This window comes from Marmota flaviventris, chromosome 3, assembly GCF_047511675.1.
Source record: "Marmota flaviventris isolate mMarFla1 chromosome 3, mMarFla1.hap1, whole genome shotgun sequence".
Classification (NCBI taxonomy): Eukaryota; Metazoa; Chordata; class Mammalia; order Rodentia; family Sciuridae; genus Marmota; species Marmota flaviventris.
In genome coordinates, this window is record NC_092500.1 from 160,416,012 (window position 1) to 160,436,945 (window position 20,934).

The following is a 20,934-nucleotide window of genomic DNA, read 5'->3' on the forward strand; positions in this document are numbered from 1 at the left end:
TAGTCCAGCCACCATATGCACAGAATGAGACAATACAATAAATAATTTGTCTAGTGAAACTAAAAATTAAAATTCAAACAAACTGAAGTGAGTCTTGTATCCATCAACATCTTCTACAGTTACAGGCTTTTAAGATCATTGGGGCATGCATAAAGGAATCCAGTCTCAATATTTGTAAATAATTTTAAAATTCTAATTATAATTCTTTAATATTTCTGTGCATCAGAAAGAATCATTGAATAGATTATAGTATTTCCCTTTGAGTATAAATTCTGAGAATTGGAAGACAACATGGGAAGAGTCTTGTTTTTCATCTCAGTATGCATTTTAAAATGTAAGTTGAGGGAAAGCAGCAGAACTGTTTTGAATTACTGAGTCCTGGGAGGTCAGTATTCCCAAGGTCTATTATTACTTATCATTAATTCATATTTTTGCTGGGGAAGGAAAGTTCTCATCAGGTTGGCTGAACACAATATGCTATTAATTCTTTTTCTCTTTTCGTGGCTTGATTCTTCTCTGAGATGGTAACTTAGATCAGATGCAGGAAAGCAACCCTCTCTGGAAAAGGAAGAATGTTTTTTATATATTCTAACTTGGATAGTCTGAAGTCTTGTCATATCTAAAGCATTAAAATATTATGTGCTTGACCAACCAAGAATGACAACTGTTTAGCTACACAGAAAATCTGTGTGGAAAACCTCCTCCCTGTGGTTTTTATAAAGCACACACAATGTAGTCAATATGACTGCAGTTCGATATGGTATTTGTTTTATGTAATCAAATGAATAGCACATTTATCCAGACAGTGCTAATGAATAGTAAGATTATCAGCAAAGCAGAAGACTCTATGTGGAGAAAACACTTTTATATCTGTGCCATAATGTAATAATGTATGTGAAATTTCAATAATGGCTTTCTCTTGTCGGGAAAGGGTGGTCATTAATTGAGTTGGTTTCCCATCAGAAAGTGTAATCATCACTGTTTTCCAGTGGAGTTGATTTTATAAGAACACAAAATATAAATCTACATTACACTTAATGTCATTTTCAGCAATAATAGAGGTATTAATTCAAATTCCTTTTTTTTTTACTTCCTAGATCTTTATATTACTATCCAGTTACTCTGTTTAACGTAGTATGTGGAGTCAGATGTAAGATAAGAATAATGCCCTGTTGGAATTTACAATCTATTAGGGAGACAAATATATCAATAGATAATTGAGAAGAAATAAATTAAGATTAGTTTCCACCTCACCCTTATGCCTCAATCAACCCCATCATCTTATAAAAGCCACCAAAAACTTCCTAAAGTTAAATTCAATAGTTTTTTTTTTTTTGTCTTGGTTGGCTTCTTGATGCATTTTATTGCAAGCCCTTCCCATTCTCTAGAATATCTCTTGGTTCTTGGTTTCTACAACATCACTTGGTTCTTTTTTCCCCCCTATCTCTATGGCTACTATTTTGTAAAGGACTCTCATCTATTTTTAGTGGCCTACAGACCTTACTTTCATTTTATACTACACATTCACTATTTTTTCAGTTATCATCTGTGGACTAGAGGCAACACATGAACAGAATTGTAAAGGAGGTATGGGAACAGCAGCCCCAGGGGATAAATGAAACCAGAAAAGTCAGTCTGAAGACTAGAGCCAAAGCACTCTTAGGAAGAGAGGATCTCATAAGGAACCTCAGTTTGTGATTCAGTTGACCTTGTCAATTTAAAGTCAAAGATTAGAAAGTTGCCTCCATGTTGCTCTCTCAGATATGCTTAGAAACTAGCATTTTGTCTGAAAGAAGCTAGCACTCTTTTCCTCAAAAACTTTCTTCTGTTTATTAATGTGCTCTAAAATTTAAGAAGACACATTTTCTCTCTCCTTTTCCTATCATGGACACAACAAAACTCTGTATTTGGAAAGGAGAGGCATTGAAACACATAATTTTCTCTTCAATTGAACCTTGTGCAAAAAATGTCATCCATGATTGCTGTGAAATCATTCACCATGATTGTAGTAAGCCATTACTGAAGTGGGAGGAGCAGAGAAACAGGCAACGCAGGTGCCTCTCAACCTGGGCCAAGTGTTTGGAGAAGGGGTGTGTGTGTGTGTGTGTGTGTGTGTGTGTGATTCTCACATGCACAAGTGAAAGTGTAAAATTTCTTTGAAATATTTTGTATTATTTTGAGAAAAAACCTCACTCTATTATAACCAAACTTATTCTCACGTAAAGAGAATACTTCATGTAGTTTGTCAGAAAGGTGCTATTGCATTAAATCTTACTAGTTCAAAAATTGGTGCTTCAGTGAGTAGAAGCCATCCCATCCATTAGGTTCAGAGTCATGGTAATTTTGAGAGCCCAGCCTCATGTGAACATAAGCCCACCAAAGGCTAAAGTGTTTTCAGCGCTTTTTAAGCTGTGGTGCACTTGGCAGAGATGTTTGGATGTTGCAGAGTCAGTAGGGTGCAATACTTTGGCCCCTTTTGGTGGCACTTTTGATAAGTATATCTTTTTGTATATGCCATTTGGCAGATTAAAAAGGACTTTAATTATAGACTTTTAACGCCCTAGGGAGATTTTATATTTGTTTACCCATACAAATATTTTTTCCAGTCCCTATTATGTGCCAGTCTTAACTTGGCAATACATTTCTATAGGGAAGAAAGATAACTGAAGACATTATCGGTTACTTTAATAGTAATTATATTAATCACATGTAATTGACAAGGAAAATGACTATAATTTTGACAGTGAATCTATTTTTCAGAATCTATAGGGTGATGGTGTTATGTATATTGAAAGAATCCATTTATTTTTTGCATTCCTGAACTGAGATGTTTAGTTTTAGAATAATGTTTGATAAATAAGTCAATTTTGAAAGTCGCTCTTTATCATAAGGTACACAGTGGTTTTGTTTTTCATACCAACATTTATAGCCACAGGTCAGGATCAGACTATCACTGCTCCCTAGCCAAGAGCAAGTGATGGAGCATGTTTTCAAGATGAATTCCCCTTCCACTATGCATTTGAAGAAAGGGAAGAGGTATATTCTTTGCCTTGAGATATTCCTGGTGAATGATGAAGAATCCATCTGCTTGGAAATTCAGGGTCCCTCGATAAAGGTCACTACTCCTAAGGTTTGTCATTGTATTTGGACCAAACTGTGAGCACATCTATGCACATTTCTTAATCCAAGCCCCCCAAAATTTATGAGACATACTTTATATAAAATCTGTTGACCATTTTCCACAGACTTTCTCAGGGTCAGAGTTCTTGCTCTTTCATTTCACTGGGTACATGAATTTGGATGCTTGGAATAGTGGGCCTTCATTAAAAAAGGCAATTATAACTACATTACAGTGTTGTCCTAATGATGACATGTGAGTCTTACTATAAAGGAACTTAGCACACTGCACAACACATTGAATACATGTACTATTTTTATGATTATGGAATAAATTCATTTTTCTTATAATTAATTCTGAACAGATTTCCTTCCTGTTCATACAAACTGGATGTTACATTTCTTTATAATATTTTCCCACAAATTACTTCCCAAATCCCCCCTTACTCCACTATTGCATATGTACAAATATTTGGATAAGGGGCTCATATACCAGACCACAAGGAAGAGCTAAGAAACATGCTGTAAAGCCAAATATTGCACACAGCCTAATGCCAGGACCAGTTCTGGGATCTTTTCATTCAAGGAGTTTAAAAAGTGAATCTGGGTTGTTTATTTCTACACAACATTTGCTAGGCTATGAGGTAGGCACTTTGCATATATTTCCTCATTTAATTATCTAGTACATTTTATTATCCAAATTTTACAAATAAAAACAAAAAAAATCTGAACCTCAGAGAGGTTAGTGTCTTTATCAAGAACTTACATTAACCTGCTTTTGACCAAGTCTTAAATATAGTATTTTCCCATTAAAAACCCCAGGAAGATGTTGTGTCAAAACACAGCAGAGAAGTTGTTATTTTGACAGAATTCAGTCATTAATTTAATGAATTTTGTTTATCATGTTTTAAAATATTATCTTTTCGAGGACTAGTGAGAATCAAGGTAAAATAATAATGAAAAAAATGTACCCAGGAATTTTGATTTCCAGTAAGCCCTTTGATTTAAATGAGTTATAACTCAGAAAAACATGGTTTGTCAGACCGTGTCTAGGTGTCAGCCATTTAGAAGAAATTAGATTGCAATAGATGGATTCTGTTGAGAGCCGAGGTCAGTTTTTACTGGGTTGGTCATGTAGGCATGGCTCTTGCCCAGGTTGTCTTAAAGGATCTACTTGTTACTTTGCAAAAAATGTTTCCTATTTAATTAAAAAAATAGCACACATTTTTAAACTATAAAATACTGTTGACAATATTTCTGTACTGCAGAAAGTTTTATGAAGAAATATATGGAAGCTTATTTTTACAGAGCTATAAGTATATAATACTGTATGTAATAATACTATGCAGAGATATTATAGTTTATTTTTCTGTGCCTATGTGATACTGTATGTAATAATACTATGCAGAGATATTATAGTTTATTTTTCTGTGCCTATGTGACTTTTTCAATGTCAAAGATTCTTTAATACAATGTGTTTTAGTTTATCTTAAAATATCATTTTTCTAATTACATAACTAATACACATTTATTAGAGATAATTTGGGAAAACCTAAAAAAAAAGCAAAAATCACCAATGATCATAACTACTGCAAAATAATCACAGCTAACATCTTTCCTTACAAATTTTTCCATACATATATATTTCATGTGTAATAATAGCTATTATTTTAATGGAATTTGTCCTATGATCAAATGTTATTTTATTTATTTTTTATTCTAATTTGTTTCATATGACAGCAGAATGCAATATAACTCAAATTACACACATACAGCACAATTTTTCATATCTCTGGTTGTATATAAAGTATATTCTTCACACCATTTGTGTCTTCATACATGTATTTAGGGTAATGATATCCATCTCATTCCACCATCTTTTTTAACCCCCATACCCCCTTCTTTTCCCTCCTACCCCTTTGCCCTATCTAGAGTTCGTCTAATCCTCCCATCCTTCTCCTCCCTACTCCCCTATGAATCAGCCTCCTTATATCAGAGAAAACATTCAGCATTTGATTTTTTTTTTTTTGGATTGGCTAACTTCACTTAGCATTATATCTCCAATTCCATCAATTTACCTGAAAATGCCATGATTTTATTCTCTAATATTGCTGAGCAAAATTCCATTGTGTATATATACCACATTTTCTTTATCCATTCATTTACTGAGGGGCATCTAGATTGGTTCCACAGTTTAGCTATTGTGAATTGTGCTGCTATAAACATTGATGTGGCTCTCTCCCTGTAGTATGATGTTTGTAAGTCCTTTGAGTATAGACCGAGGAGTGGGATAGCTGGATCAAATGGTGGTTCCATTCCCAGCTTTCCAAGGAATCTCTGTACTGCTTTCCATATTGGCTGTACCAATTTGCAGTCCCACCAGCAATGGATGAGTGTCCTTCCCCTCCCCCCCCCCCCCCCCCACATCCTTGCCAACAATTATTGTTGTTTGTATTCTTAATAGCTGCTATTGTGACTGCAGTGAGATGAGTAGTTTTGATTTGCATTTCTCTAATTACTAAAGGTGTTGAACATTTTTTCATATATTTGTTAATTGATTGTATATCATCTTCTGAGAAGTGTCTCTTCAGGTCCTTGGGCCATTTATTGATTATTATTATTATTTTTTTTTTGGTGTTTAGCTTTTTGAGTTCTTTATATACCCCAGAGATTAGTGCTCTATCTGATGGGTGAGTGGTAAAAATTTGCTCCCAAGATGTAGGCTCTCTATTCACCTCACTGATTGTTTCTTTTGCCTAGAAGAAGATTTTTAGTTTGAATCCATCCCATTTATTGATTCTTGACTTTAATTCTTGTGCTATAGGAGTCTTATTAAGGAAGTTGTGGAATAATCTGACATGATGGAGATTTGTGCCTCCTTTTTCTTCTATTAGATGCAGTGTCTCTGGTTTATTTCCTAGTTCTAGGAGTCAGTGTCTCTGGTTTAATTCATTGGTCCTTGATCCACTTTGAGTTGAGTTTTGTGCATGGTGAGAGATAGAGGTTTAATTTCATTTTGTTGCGTATGAATTTCCAGTTTCCCTAGCACCATTTGTTGAAGAGGCTATATTTTCTCCAATGTATGTTTTTGGTGAATTTGTCTAATGTAAGATAACTGTAATTATATGAGTTAGTCTCTGTGTCCTCTATTCTGTACCATTGGACTACCAGTCTATTTTGGTGCCAATACCATCTGTTTTTGTTACTTTTGCTCTGTAGTATAGTTTAAGGTCTGGTATAGTGATGCCACCTGCTTCACTCTTCTTGCTAAGGATTGCTTTTAGCTATTCTGAATCTTTTATTTTGCCAGATCAATTTCATGATTGCCTATTCTATTTCTATGAGGTATGTCATTGGGATTTTGATTGGAATTGCATTGAATCTGTATAGTGCTTTTGGTAGTATGGTCATTTTGACAATATTGATTCTGCCTATCCAAGAACAAGGTAGATCTTTCCATCTTCTAAGGTCTTTTTTGATTTCTTTCTTTAGTGTTCTGTAGTTTTTATTATAGAGGTCTTTCACCTCTTTTGTTAGGTTGATTCCCAAGTATTTTATTTAATTTTTTTGAGACTATTGGAAATGGGGTAGTTTTCCTTTCAGAGGATTTGTCACTGATGTACGGAAATGCCTTTGATTTATGGGTGTTGATTTTGTATCCTGCTACTTTGCTGAATTCATTTATTAGTTCTAGAAGTTTTCTCTTGGAATTTTAGAATCATATTGTCGGCAAATAGTGCTAATTTGAGTTCTTCTTTTCCTATCTGTATCCCTTTAATTTCTTTCATGTAATTGCTCTGGCCAGTTTTTCAAGAACTATGTTAAATAGAAGTGAAGAAAGAGGGCATCCCTGTCTTGTTCCAATTTTTAGAGGAAATGCTTTTAATTTTTCCATATTTAGAATGATGTTGACCTGGGGCTTAGCATAGATAGCTTTTATGGTGTTGAGACATGTTCCTGTTATGCCTAGTTTTTCTAGTGTTTTGAACAAATGTTATTTAGAGCAACCTATAAAATGAACATTATTTTAATCCTTGTTCACTTTGAGAAAATTGAAGCATGTTAGGTTAAGAAACTTGCCCAAGATTAAACAGTGAATGATGGCAAAGGTGGGAATGACCCGAGGCAGTCTGCTCCATGGACTGTGCTCTTATTCTTGATGCCATATTGCTTCTTCTGTGCCACAAGAGATAATTTTGAGTAATTTAGAAATATATGTTAATATTTAGCACCACTGTATATCATTTAATCTAAGACACTTTCTATTGTTAGCTGCAACATAATTTTATGGACCACTAAGGAAGAAAAATACTCTGCCAACTATAACTGTAAGATGTCATTGGTTATAACATACATCTTAATTTCAGAGACGGTAAGATTTGAAAAGATGTGTTTTTAAGTCCCAGTCACATTTACAATTGCCTCAAAAAATTAACAAATAAGCAAAACCTAGGAATAAATCTATCTAAGGAAGTGATAGGTTTCTACAATAAAAGTTATAAAATTTAGAAAAAAGAAATTTAAGGTGGAAAGACATTTGTATTCATGGATTGGGAGAATTAATATTGTTAAAATGGCCACACTACTAACAGCAATCTACAGATTCAATGCAATCCTCACCAAAATATCAATGATATTCTTTATAGAACTAGAAAAACCAATCTTAAAATTCATACAGAAGTATAAAAGACCCTGAATTGCTGAAACAGTCTTGAGCAAAAGAACCATACTGTAGACGTCACAATACCTGATTCAAAATATACTATAGGGCAATTGTATCAAAACAGCATGGTATGGGCACAAAAATATACACGTTAATAATGAAATAGAATAGGGGGACCAGAAATAAATCTATACTTGCATAACTACCTAATTTTCAACAAAGAAGCCCAAAACAGACTGGCGAAAAGATAGCTTCTCCAGCAAATAGAACTGCAAAAATTGGATTTCCACCTGCAGAATATAGAAACTACCTCCCTATCTCTCACCCTGTATGGAAATCAACTGAACAAATAACTTAATGTAGGATAAGATTGTTAATTATTTATAGTTTTGATCAAAGAACTACTGAATTTGAATTTCTCCTATGTGCCATATTTTAAAATATATTTCTATACATTATCACTGTTTCATAGAGCTGGCTACTGAGACTTCTTTATGAAATCTTATTTTCAAAGCATGTGATTCCAAAGGCCCTATTCTGTAGTTAAAAGTACCCAGTACACAATTTATGTGGTTACTAAAGGAAAACATGGTTATACCGTGATTCTTATGCTTGGAAAAATGGTCAAACCACCCTGGGCCAGATATAGGAGAAAGGCAGCATAAGACAATATGAGTCTTTAAGCATTAATTGCAAGGAAGAGGAGTACATTGCAAAAGTAAAAATGCAGAACAGTTCTCAGATCCTGGATAGTTTTCAGTTCTTTATTTTTTAATTTTATTTTTATTTTTTATTTATACATGACAGTGGAATGCATGACAATTTTTATTACACATATAGAGCACAATTTTTCATATCTCTGGCTGTATACACAGTATATTCACACCAATTTGTGTCCTCATACATGTACTTTGGATAATAATGATCATCACATTCCACCATCATTAATAACCCCATGCCCCCTTCCTTCTCCTCCCACCCCTCTGCCCTATCTAGAGTTTTGTCTATTCCTCCCATGTTCCCGCTTCCTATCCCACTATGAATCAGCCTCCTTATATCAAAGTAAACATTCAACATTTGGTTTTTTGGGATTGGCTAACTTTACTTAGCATAATCTTCTCTAACTCCATTCATTTATCTGCAAATGCCATGATTTTATTCTCTTTTATTGCTGAGTAATATTTCATTGTGTATATGCCACATTTTTTAATCCATTCATTTATTGAAGGGCACCTAGGTTGGTTCCACAGATTACTATTGTGAATTGTGCTGCTATAGACATTGATGTGGTAGTTTTCAGTTATGTAAGCTATCATCTTGTTAGTTTTTCTTTAGTTTTTTGTCTTGATAGAGTGGATAATTTTTTCTTTAACACTAGGGAAGAAGCTGTTTGGGTTACTATTTAGACAAAGAGCAACAGATTTTAAGTAAATGGAGTAAAAGGAGAAAGACATCTATTTAATCACAGATGCATCTACCTAGATTATTTAGATAGAATTTTTCTCAAGATATTTAAATTTTTTTTTCTTTTAGAAAATTATATACAACTTTGTGATGTTTTGAGAATATGTGATGTTAAGAGGACATGCTGAGGTGATAAACATTAAAGAAAACTCAAACAGTGGCCTTATTGAAATTAAACAGTACAACAAAAGTCAAACCAAATCTTAGCAACAGCAATCATTCATCTTCCTGAGGACAAATAGCCCATGTTAGTCTTTGTTGCAAAATAAACTTGTTTACAACTAGCCTTCTCTGATTGTTATTTCTACCTTATTCTCTTCTTGCAGAAGCATCATGCAGTTAGTGAGTCTGTGCTCGAGGGTTTGATGAACTGTGTAATCATCCTTGGCTCTTCTCTCTCACACTTCACATCCAACCCCCCAGGAAATCGTGTGAACATTATTCAAATCTGATCACTTCTCACTTCCACCATTGCTGCTCCTAGAGGACCACCATCTCCTGCTTAAGTTACACAGTAGGTTCTTTAAAAGTCTCCATTTCCAGCCTCTTCCCTATTGTCTAGTTTCAATACAGTGGTTGGAGTGGTCTTTGGAAAAGTAAGTCAAACCATATCACTTCTCTGCTTAAACTCTGCAGTTGGTTCTGTTTCACTCAATAAAAACCAAGGCTCTTTAATACACAAAGTCCTTGCCTAGGAGATCTGATCTCAGTTCTTTCTCTGATCTCACCTGCTACTTCTCTTTTCCTCAGTCATTCTTTACCAGTCCTACTGGCCTTCCTTCTTCTTGAATATTCCAGATACCTTTATATCTCAACAACTTCTCTTGAGCTTTTTCTTTTTCCCTGAAAAGCTCTTTCCCCAGACTACCACTCACTGATTGGCCTTCTTTGAACATTTGTTCCAATCTTACCCTCAGTGAGGCTTTTCCCTGATGCTCCTGCCTACCTTATTTCATATTGCAACCTGTTCCCCACTTTCCACCCCTGCATTTCCTGTATCCCCAATCTACTCTTCTTTCTCCCATATTTAATGCCTATAATATACTATATACCATACTGCATATTGTTATTATACTTAATGTTACTGTTAATGTCTTCCCTGAACCACCACCACCACGATATAAAATTCATAAGGGCAGAGAGTTTGTTTTATTATTTGATATGTCCTGTGAACCTAGGTCTGTACTTGGCACATAATAAGTTTTTGATAAATGTTTATTGAATAGATGAATAAAAGTCAACTTGTTCTAAAAATGAAATGAATATCTATGGCTTCCATCTAAAGTTATTTATCAAACATTTTAAATTAGATTTTTAAATAATAAAATACATGGCACACAATACATACATAAGAAGATATATAGTAAAATTAAGTCTTTTCTTTGTGGGCCATCTCTCAAGAGGAAGCGAATCACCAGTTCTTTTTAATTCTTCTTTTCTAATTTATTCTATGTATTTAGAAGTATATAGACATATATATGCTTTTTGTATTAACATATCTGGTAACATTTAATTTGGCTTGCTCTTTATAATTAACTTGGTTGGTGATTATTTAAGTGCACAGATAAATTCTCAGTCTTTCAAAACAATTTCATAGTAGTCCATTTATTGATGTATAACTGTTGGACAGTTGGGCAGATTTGCATTTTGCTCTTATTTATAATGTTGCAATTACTGTCCTGTGCATGTGGATATCAGTATAGCTCAAGGACCAAGTCCTAGAGAAGGAGCTATTGGATCAAATAATGCATGTGTTTCATTTTGAAAGCTATTGCCAAGTTTTCTTCTAAGAAAATGTTAACAATGAGCACTTTCCTTAATGATGTTAAGGTAATTTGTATTTCCTTACTATTTGTATAACTATTACCCACACTGTGTGAGAATTTATATACTATTACCCACAAAATTTTTATCAAAAATTTTGATCTTTCATTGTTTATATTTTAAATGGATATAAGCCAATGATAAAAAGTAAAAACACTACAATGTACAGAAGGTATGAAGTGGAGAGTGAAAGCTCCCAAGTCTTTCAGGTCTCTCATTTACAACCTCCAGAGATAATCATGGGAATCTGCATCTTTTAGGAAATTTTCAGTGTATATATAAGTATTAAATGCGTATATAGATAGTTATTTTATACACAAGTATAAACACAATATAGTAATACTTTGCTACTTACTTTTTTTTAAAAAAATGACAACGTGATAGATATCTTTCCAATCAATACATACAATGCTTTTTTTAAAAATTATTTTTTATGTTCATACACCAGAATATTTGCCATAGTTTATTTAATCTATATTGTGTTGATGAAAGTTTAAAATGTTGTAAAGAATTTTGTTGAAAGAATGTTGAAATAAATGGCTTTGTGTACGATTCTCAATTGATCTATTATTGAATAGTGCTAATATATAAGAGAACTATGAAATAAAAAGATGTGCATCTAAAATTTTGAGTTTCTTTCAAGTTACCATCTGAAAGGTTGAATTCTATTCTTTAACCTAGATATTTTTATTTTCTACATACTGTTATCCTTTTACATTACTTGTTTTGCTTGTAGAATTGGTAATTGTTCAACTGATGTGGAATGGTGTGTGTTCTAAAGGGATGTGACACTTGGAACAGAAACAACCTTTCCAGTGCCACTGGGAATCCTCCAAAATCCTGAGTCTTCCACAAAATTCCCTGGGTAGCAAACATCATGTATTGCAGATCTTGGAGAGGCCTGCATTACAATTGGCTGCCTAGAAGGAAATGACAGCATAGCACTTGTGCTACTGAAGTTAACACAGAACTTTGTTACTTTAAAAATTTTGTAGTCAGAGGTTACCTTCCTACTAAAATTATTTCCCATATGTATCATCACCTTCTTCATTGTGACTCAGAGTTGCTATTATAGCAAATAAATTGCCATCAATTTTGCATTATTGTCATCATCCTTAAGCATCTTTGCATGCTGCCTGAGCTCAGGAGACAGAACAATTTACATATATTTTCAATCTACTTTAAAAGAATATATACATGTAGTCCTGCAGCTCATTTATTCTATGGTCTTGATAGGAAAGCTGGGCAAATGTAATGCAGTAGTTTGCTTGTTGATTGCAAGTACTCAAAGAAATAAACCATAAAATAAATTACTATTTATACAGATGTAAAGGTTGACAGGCACAAAACGCAGCAAAGTTGTTGTTTTGTTTTCCTAGAGATGAGCAAACTGTTTATTGAGTGTCTGTGCCTGATCTATTTTATCTGTCGAATGACTTTTGTTTGTTTATTTTGGAAATTATTTCCTTCCATCATTTTATAGAAAAGAGCTATTTAAAACACCCCCCCCCCCTTTTTTTTTTTAGCTTCTAGACTCATAGGTACTGCTCATGACAACTTAACAGGGCAGTTAGTTATTTCAATATTAGTACAAAGAATGAAGAGTAGAAGTAATTATAAAATACAATCACCTTGTTAGGCTAGAAATTGGGCAGCAGTACAAGAGAGCCAGCTTGAAGGAGTGTTTACCTGAGCTTCAGCTCAATAAGAAAAATCTGGCAATAATTAAAGTTCCAAGAAGGGCAGGAGTCAAGATCAACTGAGGTGAGGCAGGGGACCTATGGCATAAGTCTTAATTCAGTGGTTCCCAAATTTAAGTCATGGCAAAATTATAGAATGCTATTTGCTAAAAACTAGATTCCAAAATCTCACTTTGAGACTTAGTCACAATGGCCCAGAGCCTAGGAACCTGCATTTTAGTAAATACTGTTGTTGGACATCATCTAGCTATTGCAGGTGGAGAGAATTCAACATGAAGGGGTGTTTCAGTCCAGTGGGTCAGAGATACAAGCAGAGCATCACTAGTAGACGGTTTTGTGCCCTCTCCACCTGGCTGAATCTGATGGAAGATTTGAATTATTTTTGCACAAGAATTTTAAGTCTCATGGAAAGAGATAGATGTGAATACTAGGGTACCCCCACCCCCCACATCTTACACCAAACAGAAGTAAGATCAAATTAACAGTTTTATTTTAGTTGTGCTGCTTGCTTTTGACATTTGGCAGCTATTGTAATGTTCACTCTTACTCATTTTTTTTTTTCCATTTAAGCAGCTCTGTTGGCTTCAGGTCTGAATTCTTCCTGCCCAAACCTTTACCAAGCTGCTTTAATGTATCTTCCTTATTTAGGTTTGCCAAATTGTCTTCTAGATGAAAGACCGTTTTCTCAGTAGGAATCGACAATGATTTTAAGCCAGATAAGCTAAAAGGACTATGAGTTGCCTTGGATTTGTGCTTGACCTTAAACAAAGCTTCCAAACTCAAATGCCTTCAGAAGCTATGTGGGAAAGAAGGCATGTGGGAAATAAGGGTGTGAATCAGAAGGGAGTCATAGAAACAGAAATGGGGACGTGCACAACCTACCTAAAAGCATTAAAAAATCAGAACTAAGCACCATGTTGTCAAAACAAGACAGGCTTCAGACTAAATTCTGCCTGCTGGCCATCTCTCTATGCTCTTGATTTAAAGCCTTGGTCACATTATAGCCCTTGTCTGAGTTGGTTATAATTTCATAATGATGCTACTCTAATGATAATAGAATGTTACATATACATTAGGACAAAATAGGACACATTCAGAAATTTTGGGATATATTGAGAAGAGCAAGAATGGGAGGAAGGGAAAGATGGGGTGGGGGAGAGAAAGAGAGAGAGGAAGAGAATTGACTCCTACATGACTTTAAATAAGTTAGTGTTTCTCTGAGTCTCTATTTCATGTGTCAAATGGGGATAAAATATCTGTCTCAGGCAATTTTCTTAAGGTTTCAATGAGAATATTTTCAATGCCACACATAAGCAATACTTGATATATGGTAGGCACTAAATAAATAAAATTCTTTAACTGATTTGATTTTATGTGACAGCATTTTTGGGAAGAGGGTGTAATTGTCCCACCACTAATATATGTACTTGGTGATGTGAAACGGGGTGAAATGTTTCCCTTCCCCTTGACAAGTCTGTAGATTTGCCCCTTGTCCAAGTCTAAACTGGAAATGTCAAATTGAGATTGCTCATAGCTGAGAATAAAAGTCGATTAATATTTTTACCTGCTAAATTAAAAGTCACACTCTTTCTGTCCTCCGATCCCCTTCTTGTTCTTTTCTTGCTAAATCCAGGGATGATGCTTACTTTTTTTTCTGAATGAGAGTTCTATCCAGAGGTTGGAGCCAATAAATACTCTAGGTACCCGAATAGGGTGGGTGGAAGGAGTGAAATTTCTGTAAGAGACGAGAGGAGAAGACTTCAAGGAGGGCTTAGATGATACCTTAGACACTTTAATGTTCCACACAGAAGGGTCAGTATCAGATTCCTCTGAGAGAACGGAGTGCACTAGTGAAGCCGCGGAAGGCCCCTCCAGTCTCAGACCAGCTGCACAGGAGACCTAGGGCCAATCCCTTTTTTACTGATTCCACATTCCCTCTCTTTCAGACATGGACTTTGTGACAGAAGGAACACCAGCAGAAGGCAAAGAGAGCTATGGGGAACAGGTAGTTACTGACTTATGATAGGAATATCTGAATTTGATCTTTAAAGGAGATAATGCTTTTTTTTTAATTAAAAATTCCATCTCTCTCTATTTATCTTGTCAAGTAAAACTTATATAAATTTATGGTGTACAACATGATGTTTTGATATATTGTGGAATGGCTGAATCAAGCTATTTAATATATTTCTTGCCTCATGTACTTCTAATTTTTTTTTGTGTGGAGAGAACATGTAAAATTTTCTTTCTTAGTGATTTTCAATACACAATACATTGGTATTAATGGTAGTCATTATGTTGTATCCCTGATATACTCTTCCTGTCTAAATTTTACGCGTTTGACTAAGGCCGCTCCACCTCCCCCACTTTGATCTCTGGCAACTCTCTGCTTACATCAGTTTAGCTTTTTTGCACTCCACATGTAAGATCATTTGATAGTTGTCTTTCCATTCCTGGCATATTTCACTTAACATAGTATCCTCTAGGCTTATCTAAGTTGTTTCAAATGACAGGCTTTTCTTCCTTTCCAACGCTGAACAGTATTCTGTTATGTATGTATATATACAACATTTTCTTTCTTACTTACTTTCTTTTTTTTAACATTTTCTTTCTTTATTCATTTATTGATGGATACTTACAATGGTTCCATGTCTTGGTTACCACCATGATTTGGATGTTGAATGTCCCCAAGGACCCATGTCTTAAAGGCTTGGTTGGTTCCCATGGTGGTGCTATCGAGACAGAGTGGAACCTCTAGGAAGTGGGGCCCTCTGGGAGATCCTTAGGTCACTGGGACAATGCCCTTGAAGTGAATCCTGGGATCCCTTTCTCTTCTGCTTTCTTTTCTAGCAATGAGGTGAATGGTTTTGCTCTGCCAAGCATGATGTGTTGCTTCATCACAGGTGCAAAGAAATGGGGCCAATTGATCATGGCTGTAACCTCCAGAATTTTTGTGAGCCCAAATAAACCTTTTCTCTTTATAAGTTGATTATCATAGGTATTTTATTATAGTATGTGAAGCTAACATAGTTATTGTGAACAGTACTGCAATGAAAATGGGAGCACGTATGTCTCTTCAACATGCTGATTCCATATCCTTTGGATGTATACCCAGAAATGTGATTGATGAATCATATGGTAGTTCTGTTTTTAATTTTCTTGAGGAAATAGTTTTTCATAAAGGATGTACTAATATACCTCCCAACTGAAAGTGTATAAAGGTTTCCTTTCCTCCATATCCTCACCAACTTATAGCTTTCATTTTTTGATAGTCATCATCCTAACAGTGTTAAGATGATATCTAGTGGCTTGAATTTGTAATTCCTTGATTATTAATGACACTGAGGATTTTTTATATACCTGGTGGCCATTTTTTTTGTCTTTTTTGAGAAGTGTCTATTCAGATCCTTTGTCAATTTTCAAATTTGGTTATCTGTTTTCTTATTATTGTGTTGAATTTCTTGTATGTTTTGAATGCCAGATGGAAGAACAAACACTTGGATAGTCCAAAGGTGAATCTGAAAAAACTATGCTATAAACATTTATAAATATGCCACAGTGAATTCCACCTTCATGTATATCTATAAAGTATCAATTAAAAACAATAAATAAATAGAAGGAAGACTAGTAGAGCAGAGGAAGGGGGATGGGGGGAAGGAAGACAAGAGGGAAAGGAGGTGTTGGGCACTGGAATGGAATAAATTAAATTCCATGCATGTAGGATTATGTCAAAATGAGCCCAACTAGTATATATAATTAAATATATTATTAAAAGCATTAAAAATAAATTTTTGTTTGTACTGAAAAAAAGATGTTGATAAGACCTATTCATTTGCAGAATTGGAGCCTTATTACACATCATAGACCAAAATTAACTCAAAATAAATGACCTGAGACCTAAAAATATAAAACTACGTGAAGAAAACATGGGGAAAGGCTCCATGACCTTGGTTAGGACAAACAATTTCTGAATAGTACCCAAAGAACAGGCAACAAAAATAAAAATAGATAAGAATTCATCAAACTGTGACTCTGCACCATGTACAGCCAGAGGAGTGAGAAGTTGTGCTCCAGTTGTGTACAATATGTCAAAATACATTCTACTGTCATGTGTAACTATTTAGGAAAAAAATTTAAAAATCAATAAAATAAAGATTATATCAAACTCAAAATCTTTTGCACAGGAAAAGAAACAATCAACAAAGTGTTGAGACAATCAAGAACAAGACAATATTATTTGCAAACAATACATCTGATAAGGGGTTGTTAATACCCAAAATGTATAAAGAAATGAAGTTTTAAATAATAAGTGAGGAAAACTTTTTTGGACTGTATTGAACATATGGCAGTGGTCAGAATAAATCTGGTCTGGGTAATGGTGGGTGGGGGGAATATATGCAAATTTATAAACATAGCAAGCTTCAAGTAGTGCTTATTTGAGGGACTTACTATTCAATTAATCATGACACACATATTCTGCAGTCTTCCTTGTTATATTTCTGTGTTTACTTGAAATCTCTCTGCTCTTTATAGTCCCAATAACCTTATGAGTACATGCATGGAGGTTATATGTAGGAGACACTAGTGAGGAGCTGGGACAGCATTCATTTTTAATTTCTATGATTATCACATCAGCAATCTTGGCTTCAGTTAGAAATATTGTTGGAAAACCAGTGTTAGGTATTTTTTTACATTAACTTTTGCATTTGTTTATTCAAAAGTAATGTTTATTGAGTGGCTGCTTTGTGCCATATACTCTAAGGTGTTGGGAACATATTTTTGAAAAAGAACAAAACTCCTGTCCTTATAGGTTTATAGTGAGAAAGGAATTTTTTTTTAAATCAATTATCCATATTCTGTGACTATCATGGAGAAAAGAAAAGAATGATAAGGGATGTGAATATCAGGGAGGTAGTATTTAAGCAAAGACCTGGAATAAACAGTGGATGAAGCCAAGATGATTTCTACCTGACCATCAAAGCAGAAGTAAAGTTCTACAGTGGCCTTGAGGGAGGAGAGTACCTGGCATGTGTGAGGAGCACAAGGAAATTCCTGTGACTAGAGTGAGGAAGCTGGTGACAGAGAAAATAGATAAAGCCAGAGAGGTTCTCTGAGGCCAGGTGAGAATCTGTCATCATAAGCCTTTGTAAGAATTTGGGATTTTGTTCTTCTGAGTTCGAAACATATTGGAGCATTTGAGCATAGAACCGACATTTTGAAAAGATCATTGGTGCTGTGTAGGGAAAATGTCAATGTACTAACTATGCCATGATGAACACTTCATCATCTTGTTGGAAGATACAGTGATAATGTACAAAATAAATCTATAGGCTTTACCCTGTATTTCTAAGGCAGAGTGTGCTCAGAGGTAGTTATTCTATAGTGTGATATGCCATATGTGGTGATATGCACTATAAGACACAGTGCTTGAAGGATATTTTTCCCCTGTAAGAGTGTCTTTAGTTTCAGTTCATAAAATAGTTTATGCTGCTTTTAAGAGTTGTCATTATACAGAAATATGGAATTGTTCTGTTCTGTCCTTTTTATTCTTTTATTTTAAATCTCATAAATGCCACACCAAGTCTCTTTGCTAGAAGTAGGAAGTAGTGGTGAGTATCTTAGTTAAGTAGTTTCTAGTTTATTGTACTATAAAGGATTGTAAGTATAAGATAGAATATTTGCCAAGTCTCATTAAGAAGTCTTAGTTAAGTGACTGTTAAATGAACGTTTCAGCTTGTTTCTACACAACTACAGATTTGAGTGCCTTAGAGATGAATGAAGTCAAATAGTTTAGAAAAAAAGGAAAGAAAGAATTTTTTTTTTGTTATAAGGATTTATTTTATAAAAAAGTAAGTCAATTATAGCCAAGAGAAACCTGGAGTAAAAGGCAAAAGGAAATATGTGAATCAGGAAAAGGGACTTTCAGAAGATAGCAAGGCATTACCACTTTTAGACCATTTTTGAAATGTCTGGGTGATTCTCATTAAACATTCTTTATTTTTGGAATAAGCTAAAATGTTCCTGGACTATTATGAAATGGCTGAAAAAATAGGATAATATATTCACCACATAAACTAGGAAGGCCGTAGAGAAAGAGAATATGACATTTTCCCTCACAGTGAGTTTCTAGGCTCTTAAAGTCTGTGGAAAATTATTACTGAAAAATGAGATAATACCCAAATACTAAATAGAATATATTGTCAATGAAGACAAACTTGAATATTTTATTCTTCCCTATAAAATGATAAATTATATCCATTTTGTCAGTAATAGCCTATCAGTGAGCTAAAATTTAATTAAAAATGAGGGAATTAACTCAATTTATTCTATAAGGGGAAGAATAACTAGAAATATGACCTTTCTAACTCAAGGAAGTAGAAAGTTTTGATGTTCTCACTGAATCCTTTTAAAGTGATATGCAAGTTTTACTTATTTATACAATTGTCATACCAGTTTGACCCTCCTCCATAAGTTAAAATGTTTTACAATGGTTAATTTTTAAAATATTTCTTACAAAGGCAATTACATACCTTTGTTTCTCTATATGATTATACTTATTTTAATTTAAAGATCTGGAACTACACCTGAATGAATTGTTCCCTTTACCCTCCAGTGTGGGGTGGTATATTCCTTACCCCCAAATAAGTGGGTACTTAGAGGTTCAATGAAAAGAAATCAACGTGTAAATCAAGAAAATGGATATCCAGGAACATACGTAACTTCTGGTGATTGGTTTAATCTTTTTAATTTTCTCTACTCTAAAAAGACAATTACAGAAAGATTAAATGAAAAATTATGTATGAACATCTAGTATAATATATGCTACTTAAAATTTAAGTTCTCTTCTTTTACTATCTAAAGAATTAGTCAAAGGATATTATGCTGGTAGTCATAAGTAAAATATAAAAAGATCCCTTTATTGATAAATTCATTCTAATCCATGGATGTCAGACAACAGGTAATTGAATTACTATTCTTTGGACTGGAATTTTTTTTTCATTATTTTTTAATTGGTGCATTATAGTTATATGGACTGTGATCTTATAGCCAATATGATGTAATCTTTCAGCTCCAAGCTCAGGTAAATTTTGAAGTTAATGGCTTGTTTTTGTGTCTTCAACCTTCTTATTTTATATCCATTTTCTTGTTTGGGTGTTTTTCTACCTTTAATTGATTTTGTGAAATGTATGTTATAGACTCACAGAATTTCAAAGCATTAAGGAATCTTAGATTAAACATGAGAAATTTTTATTTTGATGCAGGAATTCCTTTTACAGCCTTCCCAGGAGGTGATTATTTGTCTCCTACTTTTGTACTCCAATGGAAGTGAGTTTATACTGATCCAAATATAGCTATGTTGAGCATTATCTTTGCCCAGACTCCCTTGGAGTTGGGTGTTTATCACCTACTGAGTATATACCAATGGAATGTGAGCAGAGCTCTTTTAAATCAGAGATTTCAAAAATCGGAGAGTCCATTGTCTACCTGTTCTCTACTTCCTGTGAGACAGAATGTGGATGTACCTGCAATGCCATTTAACTCAGGCTGATCAGAAAAGGAGCAATGAACAAACAATCCTATGCGACCCCTCCTGTCACAAAACCAGAAAGCCAACCAACCAACCAACCAAACACCCTGGAGGATGGAGGATGGCAGAGACACAAATTGAAGAAAACTGTGTCCTAAATGGCAACAACCTTCTGGTATGTAACATTGGATTGTTATGTAACAGGAAAATAACTTTATCTTCTTGAGACTGGTGAATTAGAACTGACACTTCAATACTATGCCCTATCATTGTCCTAGCTCATGCAAGGGTACTTCAATTTTTCCTATTCTCTGGAAGAGATTGGTTGATATTGTATTTATCTATTTCTTGAAAGTGTCATAGCACTTGCCTATAAAATCATGGAGACTGATATATTCTTCAGTGGGGGGAAAAACCCCACAGATTTAATAGGTACATGACAAATTGCTATCTATTTTTTTTTCTGAGTCAATTTTTACAAGTTATATTGTCCTAGGAATTTTTCCATTTTGTATGAATATTAAACTTTTGTTGGCAAAAGTTTTAAAAAGTATACAATGAGTCAAAATGCATTCTGTGGTCATATATACCTAATTAAAATAGACAAATTAATTAATTAAATTTTAAGAAGTTCAATT